We start from the raw sequence: 12,046 nt of genomic DNA on the forward strand, positions 1-12,046 counted from the left end.
ACCGTCCTGCACGCGCGCCCGGGCCCTGTGCCTGCTCCAGCGGACTCCTCTCCTTTCTTCGTGCCTTTCTTGTGTAGTTAGATTCCAAGGCCTGTGAGGTCAGTGGCGCTCTTTCTGTTGCCCTACATTTCCAGGCCTGCATCTTTTCATACACCGTCTGCCAGCACGGCCTTTGCTCACTTGTGTGCTTTGCTCAGAGCCTGCACGTCCGCAGATGAGTGCTGCTGGTGAAAGAACAGCCCTGGACTCGATTGCTATCGGTGTCCCCAAACCCAAGGGCCCTCGGCAGTGCCTGGCAACCCAACCACATTTTGCTCCTAGACTCACTTTCTGACGACGGTTTCAGCAGATGGCCCAAGACCCAGGGAGCCTTTTCCTCCCGTCCAGTGACGCCTCTGATGGTCCAAATTCCTGCCTGGCCGGCACGGTTCTTCAAGAGAAGACAACCACAGGTAAACCCTTGGCCAAAGAGGCTCCACCTACGACGCCCCTGGCGTGGGGTCCCGGGGTTATAGCTCTTGAATTTGTTCTCAAGTGCTTGATTCCTAAAGCCGGATGGCTTCTAGGTCGAGTCAAGGGCTTCCAGCCCTAACCTCCTGCTGTGCCAATGCCAGTCCTCCCTTCACAGTGACTTCGGCCTGACCCTGGACCCACGTCACCATCCTAGGCTCCCCTCACTTGGATGAGTTCTTCCTTGAGGGCTCTAGATATTTCCTGTCGAGGCCTAAGTCAGAAGCACCTCCATCCAACAGCAAGATGTAAGAGAGGAAAGATAATTTTCCCTCTACTCTCCTGAGTTCTTGGCTGAAACCCTGTAATAAGAGAATATTAACAAGATAAAAACAAACAGACATTTACTATCATGGATACCTCACAGATACATGGGAGATACCCAGGGGAAAATGAGTAAGTCCCCAAGGTGGCCTAGAATTCAGGCTTAAATGCCATCTTAGTAGGGAAAAGGGAGGGGGAACGGTGGCTTCTTTGGGGAGAGTAAATGGTTGTTAGTGGGGGTGAATGGGCCCTTAGAGGAATAGATGGGAGGTGTGATAGTTTGTGACAAAGTTTGTTGGGTTGTGGTGTTGACCTCTGGAACTTCTCTTCTATGGTAAGAGTCAATCTTCCCTGGCTGACGAAACTCCTGGAAAGGGGATTTATGACAATTGAGTTTCATTTGGAAGATCTGTCTTCACGTAGACCAGGGGAGTTCAGAGAAAGCCTCTTTCTGCGTTTGCTGTTTTTCAAGTGCCTACAGCACTAAGAATGATTTTTACACTTTAAATGGTTGAAAAAATGTCTGAAATGAGAATATTTTTTTGTGATGTGGAAAAATATATACATATGGTGTATATTTTTGTAAAGCAAAATATATTTATTTCGAAGAAATATAGTACGGTGATTAATAAGGATGCTCTTGTATAAAAATATTACATTCGGATAAAATTCTGTGGGGAGGAAGTATATGGAAATAAAAGTTTACAATAACAAAAAGCATGTAAAATGTATTACTATTAAAGAAAAACTGGGACTTCCCGGTGGTGCAGTGGTTAAAGAATCTGCCTGCCAAGGCAGCGGACATGGGTTCAATCCCTGGTCCGGGAAGATCCCACATGCCACGGAGCAATTAAGCCCGTTCGCCACAACTACTGAGCCCACGTGCCGCAACTACTGAAGCCCATGTGCCTAGAGCCCGTGCTCTGCAACAAGAGAAGCCACCGCAATGAGAAGCCTGTGCACCACAGTGAAGAGTAGGCCCCGCTCGCTGCAACTAGAGAAAGCCCGCAAGCAGCAATGCAGACCCAACACGGCCAAAAAAAATTAAAATTAAAATTAAATTTAAGAAAAGAAAAGCTGGATAATTTTTATTAAGAGATGATGATCATGTCATTAACTAATAAGCTAAACCAACTTAATCATATACGCCTCTCAGGTTTAGCTACCAAAGATGTCTGAGGTACCCGAAGGCTAGCTACTCCCTCACAATCCCACTAACAGGTGAAAGCAAAGGTCTCAAACATGTCTGATCGAGTTCTGTGAGACATATAGACACTTATTAAACACTGTTAACAATCAGGCACAAAGCAGTTTATGCAGCTGCCCACCCATGAGCGTGAGGACACTGACCTCTGGAGGTGGCACCCCAGAGCCAGGATTTTCTGTGCTCAGGCCATCGGCCATCCTCGTCCATCGGCCGCTGGCTGACTTGTCAGGGGATGAGCCTGTGGTGCCTTCCCTCTGGGCACATCAACCTTGCCCGGGTTCACTCTAGGGTAAGGGGTACCTCTAAAATCATAGCCACCCACAGTCCTGCATACCTCTAATTTCCCGAAGAAAAAGTCCATCATCAACTTTCATTGTGCCAGTTAACAGGCCACTACTTTCACCAATAAAACTACAATAAAACTACACTTCGGACCTTTATGCTAATTAGCTGAGTCCAGGTGTGGATTGAGATGAGGATGCAGATACACTTGTGGAAGCCTCCTGGCCTGTGGTCTTTCTGATCTTAGCTGACTTTCTGGTACCCTAGCTGACCTGTTGGAGTTTAACCTGAGTAGCACACACACAGTATCACACTTAACCAAAGAATTTTAAAATCACAGACATTTATCAGTGAGTGTCAAACCACTGATAGGTGTATCCTCTTAGGTATCTTTAAAAATGAGGTATATTTTTATGTTTAAATGTCAATAATTTACAACATGACCTAAGTAGAAATCCTGTCTATTTAAATTTATGATGAAAATTTTACATGCCAACTTTAAAAGAGCAAGGGGGTACATAGTTTTAAAAATGACTTCACGGTGACCCTAGGCAGGGCTCTCTTTGGTGGTGGCGAAGATGTCTCCTTGGCCTTCTTTGTTCACCCTCTTCCTGGAGTGCTCAGAGCTCTGCACTCCAAAAATCAGGTGGAGCAGACTTTACAACACAGCCAAGTTCCTGGGACACCTTCTCCCAGCAGAGGGGCCCTTCTGGCCTTACAGTTCACACCTGAGAGAGGCTCCTTGGCAGATTCTTCCAGAATGAAGATCTGTCCTATGTGGTGTGCTTCCTCCTCTTAAACTGAGCGGCACTGGTCACTTAAATAGCAGCTTAAAAGAAAAAAAAAAAGTTTTACTTTACCAGTGCCCCCTTCACAAGGCAATTCTACATGTATCTGTTTTGTTTTAAAGATATATGTGCCTTATTAGACTATAAGCACCGTGAGAGCAGGGATGTGTCCGAATTGCTTCCCACCATGTTCCCAGGGTAGAACCATGGTAGGTGCTCAATGAATATTTGCTGAATGAAGAATGAGACGAGGTGAGATGAGATGATGAGATGAGATGGAAATGAAACAGAACCAGGAGATCCCCTGTGTCAAAGCTGCCTATGGAGGAGGAGCTAGGCCAGCAGTCAGCCAACCAGATCTGGTGGTTATAAGGAAACTGGATAAAAAAACCTCTGAGTTTTTTATCTCCATCTCTGGAAGACAGAAGACAGGCCAGCCAGTCCTGGACCCAAGCAGAGCAGATCAAGAATCCTGGCAATTCATGAGGCTGAGTCTAGATATGCATTTACGTGAATGGCTGAATGGCTTGTGACATAAATAATAATTCCTTCTCACTGGTCCCTCGTGGCCGGGCTTCCGTGTTCCTCCACCACTCTCTTTAGCTGCGACAGTTCATCTTTCATTTCCTGCTTTCTTAGCCTTACCATGAGCTCCTGCTTGTCTTCATTCTGCTCTTGTTTTATGAAGGTCATAGTTTCATCAAATTTTTAAATTCATAATTTTATATTCGGTCTCATTTTTCATGTTTCTCAAATGTGTTTCATGGAAACCCATTTCAGGCGACTATGCTTCACCTGCTATTTGTTTTCCCTGTCATGCTTCTCAATATTTTGTTCTCTCTCCTTTTTGTTTAACTACCACTACAGAGACATTTTATCTATTTTTTTTTATTTTTTAAAATTAATTTATTTAATTTTAACTGCATTGGGTCTTCATTGCTGTGCATGGGCTTTCTCTAGTTGTGGTGAGCAGGGGCTACTCTTCCTTACGGTGCACGAGCTCTGATTGTGGTGGCTTCTCTTGTTGCGGAGCATGGCCTCTAGGCGCACGGGCTTCAGTAGTTGTGGCACATGGGCTCAGTAGTTGTGGCTCAAGGGCTGTAGAGCACAGGCTCGGTACTTGTGGCACACGGGCTTAGTTGCTCCACAGCATGTGGGATCTTCCTGGACCAGGGCTCGAACCCGTGTCCCCTGCATTGGCAGGTGGATTCTTAACCACTGTGCCACCAGGGAAGTCCCAACATAGACATTTTAGATCATTACTCTCATTTGGATAAGGTGAGTGTTTCATGGGCGAGATATTTTTAGGAGTTATGTATGGAGAGAGGACAGGCCTGCACTCCAGACCGTAACAAGTATTCTCCTATGACGTGATGTGAGGGGTGTGAGTTCATTCTTTTATACTTTACTCCCCCCAAAGCAACCAAGATTGCAACTATAGAGCTCAGATGGAGGCTTCTGTGCAAATACGGCTTGTACATGTGATTCTACATATGACCCTTTTTCACCACATATTCTTGGAGACAAATCAGGTCAGAGAAACTCCTGCTGCCAAGGCACTTGCTTGTTCGCATTGCTAAATAGTTCTTTCGTTTTGTCCTCTGAATGGTCGTCACCTGCTTTTGGAGAACCACGTATGATCAATTTTATTTGGGAGTTGCACTTACAATCCCAAAGGCACCCTTCCCACTTAAGATATTTGCTTTCACCTGCTAATGAGGTGATGGGGGAGGAGCTAGCCTTCCCTCACTTCAGCGGCAGGACTATGCGGGATATTCTCATTCTCTGTTTGGCTGTAATTGCACTGATAGCTCTTTATTATGTTTTGTGATTTTGAGTTATACGTGTCCTCTAGCTTTGTCAGGGGGGTAATTTGCATTTCTGTTTCTCATTGTCATCACTGTCTGGGGAGAGTTTTGAAAGGCAGAAGAGGGCAGCATTTGTTGTAAAGTAGGCATCTCCTTGGGTGGGTAGGGTTTTGAATGTCAGCGATGGAGGGCGGGGAGAGAGAGAAAGAGAGAGAGAGAGAGAGAGAGAGAGAGAGAGAGAGAGGGGCAGGCATCACAGGTGGAGTGAGAGACCATGGTGGACAAAGGTCAGGGGTTTGAAGAGCGCTTTGGAGTCAATGACCAGATTGGTTTAGGCTAAAGTATTGCACGAGGTCAGGGGAAATGTGAGAGAAATTTGCTTGGAAAAAGTCAGAGGGATGATACTTTGGAAATCCTTCCCTGCCAGACGTGATATTTTTACTCAATTCTATAGGCAAAGGAGAACGATTGAAAGTTTATAAGTAGTGCATTAGCAGGTGATAGCTTGTAAGACAGATTGAAAGTGGAGGGGGCACCTGGCAGCAGAGACCAGTGATGAGTTGTCGCTGACACTTGGAAGAGAGGCGCTGCGGAACCAACCTCCCCTCCGCCCCCTGCCCCCCCCACCACACACACATAAGACTTTAACTGATTTATTCACACTATATAGTTCAACAAAGATTTAAGCTGGTTTACAAGACATATAATCCGACCATATAAAGTGAAATGACAAATGCCACGCTGTAGTATAGAATCCTGTCCACCCTACCACCCTCCACCTGACTTGAGTTCTTGAAGACCAGACCAATGTGTCTTGTATGTCTTTCTCCTGCCTTGTGGGAGGAGGATGCCTAAGAATGAACGGAGGAAAGGGAGAGCTATCCTGACAGAAAGCCGCCTGCCGTCTCTCTCCTGCACGGACCTTAGCGGACTTAGCAGGTCAAACAAGGGCCACGGAAGGAGACACTGAGGGAGGCAGTGGACTCCCTTTCCTGGGAGGGACTTAAAAATGAGGCAGCGGAGTCCTCACGGCATCTCTGGGTGCCATTCCATGAGGATGTCTCTTGGACTCGTGGAGGCTGCTCTCGGGTGTTTGAGTTTAGGGGGAGGTGGGCTTAGGGACGCTGAAACTCATGCTCAGCTGGGAGTAGCACACACTGAAGGTGATGGGGTGGAAAACACCTCTCTTCTTGGCCCTGGCCTGCAGAAGGAGCCATTTCTGTGTCTTTTATGCAAACAGAGAAATTTCATTTCAGACGTTATCTCTCCACCCCTGCTGGTAGATACTTATCCAGTGGGGCCTGCTTGCCTCAGCTGTATCTTAACCTGCTTAGATCTTTCTGGCCTTTTCAATTTAGGAGCCATTGTCTTTTCCCATGTGAAAACTCTTAGGTGGTATACCAGCTGGGGAACATCAACCAAACTTGTAAAACCTGTTTCTCTTTGGAGCTCATAAAAGGAACATGGGTGGGCCCCAGAAGACGCAGGTCTCATCCTGGCTCTGAGCAGAAGCCAGGGAATTTGTTTAATCTTTCCGGGCCTTACTTTCCTTGTCTGTAGAGTGCAGGAGATGATCAGTTTCCTTGTCGCCTCTACCCTGAGGCTGTGGAAGAGAAGAATGCTTGCTGGCGTGGGAGGGGTGGCAGGAGCCCACCCAGCAGAGAAACCCTCACTGGTCCAGAGACTTTGAAAGGTGGGCCAGGTAGATCCAGGCTTGGGCCTCAGTCCTGTCTGCTGACAATTTGAACTTGTATCAGGAAAGAAACAGAGGGCACCAGTCATGCAGACCATGAACAGAAAGGAGCAGAGGCTCAGGACTCCTAATCCCAACTCTGCTGCTGCCTCACAGGGCGGAGAGGCAGGGAGGGCCCTGGAGCTCAGGAGTGGAAAGTCTTTCTTCAGCCCCAAACCATTTACTCAAGCTCAATCTTGAGTATGGACTACCAGGAAGGCCCAATGTGTAAAACAGACCTTGGGCTGGACTCCTTTGGAACACAGCTTGGTCCTATCTGACCTGCCCTTTTTTCCTACACACAAGGAAACTGGGACCCAGAGAAGGCAATGCTTCCCTAAGATCACACAGCTGGTTCACGACAAAGAACAAAAGAGAAACAGTCCAGAGGTCTCCATGTTGATAAAGACATTTCAGGACCAGCCAGGAGAAGTGGGAAGGTGAACTGAAGAGGCAGCTAGAGGTAAGAAAGAGCGAGGGAAACCTTGCCCAGGGAGGACAAAGTCCTGAGGGAAAGGCTAGAGGTAAGAAAGAGCGAGGGAAACCTTGCCCAGGGAGGACAAAGTCCTGGGGGAAAGAGGTGACTTGACGGGTCCCTCAGGAAAAGGGGGCCCTGGGAATGGGGTCAAGTCCTTTGAAAGGGGGTGGTGGCAGGAAACAGCTCAACTTTTGCCATCAAGGCAGCTCTGTACTGAGGAAAAAGCTCCAGGACTCTTCCAACTGAGGGCTCCTTTAAGTGCGGGGCTCTTGGAAATTGCAGGGACTGGAGTTTACTATATGATATGCATGAGTTTGGTGGGTCATTAAGTATTATCGTGCAAGTAAAGGCTTCCTAGTAGTTAAATACATAAACTTGAATTAAAGCTATTGAGAATTCAAGAAAAGTAAACAAGATCAAAATAATAAATGTGATAAAAGCCATAGTAGGGCTAACACTTATTAAGCCTTGCTCCTCCAATTAAATGAATTAATAGGTGGCCAGCAGTAGTGCTGGCTGTTAGGTATACAGCTAAGGCTGTTGGTTGAATAAACAGCCTAATGGTTTAGATAGTTACTAATATAGGACTGAGTGGGATGGTTGTCCCTTGGGCCAGGAAATGGGCTATAAAGATGCTTCTGTTTTGTGGGGGGAAGCGGTAATTACTATTCCTGCTCATAAGGGAATAGCAATTCCTAGATTTATTGAGAGCTGTGTAGCAGGTGTAAATGAATGTGGTAGAAGGCTTAGTAGATTTTTTGAGCCAATAAATAAAATATTGATAAGTGATGTATTAGGGATCACCTTTACTTGTATGATAATGCAGAGTGACCCACCAAACTCATGCTTATCATGTAGTGAATCCCAGTCCCTGCCCACTGAGAGGAGCCCTGCGCTTACAAGAACCTTCATTTGGAAGGGTCCCGGCGCTTTTTTCCCAGTGGCAGAGCTGCCTCGATGGCGAAAGTTGTGCTGCTTCAGATGGCCATTATTTGTTTTGATGTAAGTTGAATTCATCATTGTTGGATAGAAATTATGCGGTTATTAATTAGTTGGTTAAGTATGGGAAATAAAACACTTGGGAAACTACTGGAATAACCATAGGTAATCCTGTTATTGTTTGGGTAGTGAAAGAGGTGAATAAATCTTTGTTCATTTCGTTTCTCAAGGGGTGTAATGTTTTGATGTTTTGTTTGTTTGGGTTTTTTTTTGCGATACGCGGGCCTCTCACTGTTGTGGCCTATCCCGTTGCGGAGCACAGGCTCCGGACGCGCGGGCTCAGCGGCCGTGGCTCACGGGCCCAGCAGCTCCGCGGCATGTGGGATCTTCCCGGACCGGGGCACGAACCCGTGTCCCCTGCATCAGCAGGTGGACTCTCCACCACTGCGCCACCAGGGAAGCCCCGTTTTGATGTTTTGTTTTCAATTCTGAGTTGAAAGATGAGAATGTTTTGAAAGTTTTAACTGAAATATAATAAATAGTACTATAATTATAATAGTGATGAATCATGTTAATGTATCTAGTTGTGGAATATCCTTAAGGGAAGGTTAAAATTCTCAGTCTTTAACTTAAAAGGTTTATGCTATTTAGCTTCTTAATGATTTTATAATTTGATGCCGATCATTTTTGAAATATTTTAGTGGAATTGATTCGAGTTCAATAGGCATGAGGCTATGACATAACCCCCAAATTTCTGAATGTTGTCCACAGTATGAGCCTGGTCATGTAGAATTAAGGTTGTTTAATGTGCCCTGCAATAGCATCTGTCTTGAGGCCTACGGAGGGAATAGCTCATGAGTGTAGGATGTTTTCGGGTGAAACTAGTATTTGGACTTATTTCTGTAGCTGAGACTCTGCTCCATTATATATCTGTAGTAACTGTAGTTCTCCTGGTTTTAGATCTGTTGCAGGAATTCTATAGGAATCAAAATTTAGAACTGCATACTTTGTGTATTCACAGCTTCATTATCACTGGTCACCTAAAGTTTTTACAGTTAGGGAAGGATTCTTAATTTCAACAATTATATAAAGAACTTGTAATGATGGTAGAGCACTGAAAATTAGCATAATAGCAGCTAGAATAGTTCAAACTGTTTCTGTCTCTTGTGCACCTATTGTACTTGTGTGAGTTAGTTTAGTTGTTAGTAGTGATGAAATGATGTAAATAACCAAAGTACTAACCGGGAAAGCAATTACAAGTGTATAATCGTGAAAATGTAAAAGTTCTCCTATAATAGGCAATGTTGAGTCTTGTAAGCTTAGTTGGAATGGATATGGCATAGAGATGTAAAAGGTTTGAACCCATAATTTAATTTGACAGTTATGTAATTTTTACTAATTTCTCACTTATTGAGAAAGACGGTGGTTATGAAGTTGGCTTGAAACCGGTTGGAGAAGTTTCGATTCCTTCCTTTCTTAAATGTATGTAAGTAGGTTCTTCAAATGTATGATATGGTGGGAAATATCCATGCAGTCATTTAAGATTGGAAGTTGTTAACTCCACTTCTTGTTTAGATGCGAAAGCTTGTCTTATTATAAAAATTACTGGTATTACTGCTGTTAATGAAATGAACCTATGGATGAGATGGTATTTCATGTTGTGTATGCATCTGTATATTCAGAGTAACATCTCGGTAGTCCTGAAAGGCCAAGAAAATGCTGTGGAAAGAGATTTGTATTGATGCTTACAAATTTAATTGTAAAATGAAGCTTTGCTCAGCTTGATTCTATAGGCTAAAAATTACGAAAGTCAGTGGACAAAGCCTCTTATAATGGTGAATATTGCTTCTATTGATATGGTGTAGTGAAAGTGTCCTGCTGCATAGCATGTATCATGAAAAACACTGTCTAAGGATGAATTAGCTAGGACAATTTCTGTTAAACCTCCTACTGTAAATAAGAAAATAAAACCTAAGGCTCATAATATGGCTGGTGATCATTTTATTATCACCTCCATTAGTTGCTAATCAACTAAATACTTTTACTGCTATGGGGATGGCAGTAATTAGAGTAGCTGATGTAATACATGCTCATATCAACATCTATTCCTACTCTGGACATGTGTTGAGCTCATACGAGAAAGCCTGGGGAGACATTATGGCTCAGACTATTCCTATATACCCCAGAGGTTCTTTTCTTCCCAAGTAATATTTGATGGTATGTGATGTTATCCTGAAGCCAGGTAAAAGAAGGATGTAAAAATCTGGGTGGCCAAAGAAATCAGAATAAATGTTGATATAAAATCGGATCACCTCCACCTTCAGGATCAAAGAAAGACTGATAGACTGTGGTTATTAACAATAAAGTGATTCTGGCTGCTAGAAGTGGGAGTGACAGCAGTAATAGTACGGCCAGAAGTAGGATGGATCAAACAAACAGTGGTGTTTGGTAGTGAGATATAGCTGGAGTTTTTATACTAATAATTGTGGTAATAAAATTAATAGCACCTAGAATTGAGTATACACCTGCTAAATGTAGGGGAAAAAATGGTTAGGTCAACAGAAGCTCCCGTGTAGGCTAGACTGCCAGCTAAACATAGATATACTGTTCAGCCTGTTAGCCTGTTCTAAAAATGGTGGTGGAAGAAGTAAAAAACTTATTTATTGGGACAAATGCTATATCAGGTGCTCCAGTTATTAGTGGAACTAGTCAGTTTCTGAATCCTCCAATTATAGTAGGTATAACTATGAAATTAGGTATAACAACTATGAAATTAGGTATAACTATGAAATTAGGTATAACTATGAAATTAGGTATAAAACTATGAAATTATTACAAATTCATGGGTGGTACAGCTACATTGTAGATTTGATCATCTCCTAGTAAAGTTCTGGGTCTGGTTTGGCATGATTAAAAGGCTTAAGACAATATCTCTATTCTGGCACAGGCACCAAAAAACAGTTGCTCAGTGACTATAACTTTATGGTTTGTTGAGAATAATCAGCAGTTTATGAACATAGTGAAATGGCTGAGCAAGCGTTAGACTGTAAATCTAAAGACGGTTGAGGCCTCTTTTTGCCAAGCCCTGTGGTGAATGACATTGAATTGCAAATTCAAAGAAGCAGCTTTAATTCTGCCTGGCTTCTCCCCTATTTCTCCCCTGAATGGAGACAGTAGATTGAAACCAACTGACTAGAGTATTTAGCTGTTACATAAAATTCTGTGGGGTGAAAGCTCATCAAATCTAGTAAGAATTTAGTTTAACAAATGAGTGTGATTTGCATCCAGTTGATGTAAGATAAAGTCTTGCAATCCTTATTTTCAGGAATTCAGTAAATAAAACTTGCTTAGGACTTTGAAGGGTCTTGGTCTGTGCTAACCTAAATTCCTAATCCAGTACTGATAATATTGCTGATAAGGGAAGAAACACTGTTGATATTATGATTAGTGGTGGTAAAAGTATTATTCATTTCATGTTTTCGTATTGTCATTTTATTTCATGTTATTTATTGACGGGGATGTGGTTAGTGATGTAGAGCAGATTAATCATATACAGATTGAGTAGTGCTATGATAGCTGTTAATGTTGGTAAAATATTATTTTTTTGTTATTTCTTGAGTAATCATTCATATAGGTAAAAACCCTGAAAAGTGGTGGGAGGCCTCCTAATGATAATAGAATAGAATAATTATAGCAATTAAGGGTGTTTAATAAATTAGGAGAAGGATAGCATTGTGGTGGATGAATTATATATAAATAATGTAATGAGTGTTATTATGATATAAGTATAGGATTATTATAGTTGGATTATAAACTATAACAGCTGTTATTCAACCTGTGTAACCAATTGATGAGTAGGCTATGATTTTTTTGTAGTGGGGTTTGGTTAAGACTTCTTCATGCTCCTCCTATGATTGGTTTTAAAAATATATAGCTCTAAAGAAGACGTGGCACATATATACAATGGAATATTACTCAGCCATAAAAAGGAACGAAACTGAGTTATTTGTAGTGAGGACCTAGAGTCTGTCATACAGA

Source organism: Lipotes vexillifer, unplaced genomic scaffold (genome assembly GCF_000442215.2).
Source record: "Lipotes vexillifer unplaced genomic scaffold, Lipotes_vexillifer_v1.1 scaffold241, whole genome shotgun sequence".
Taxonomy (NCBI): Eukaryota; Metazoa; Chordata; class Mammalia; order Artiodactyla; family Lipotidae; genus Lipotes; species Lipotes vexillifer.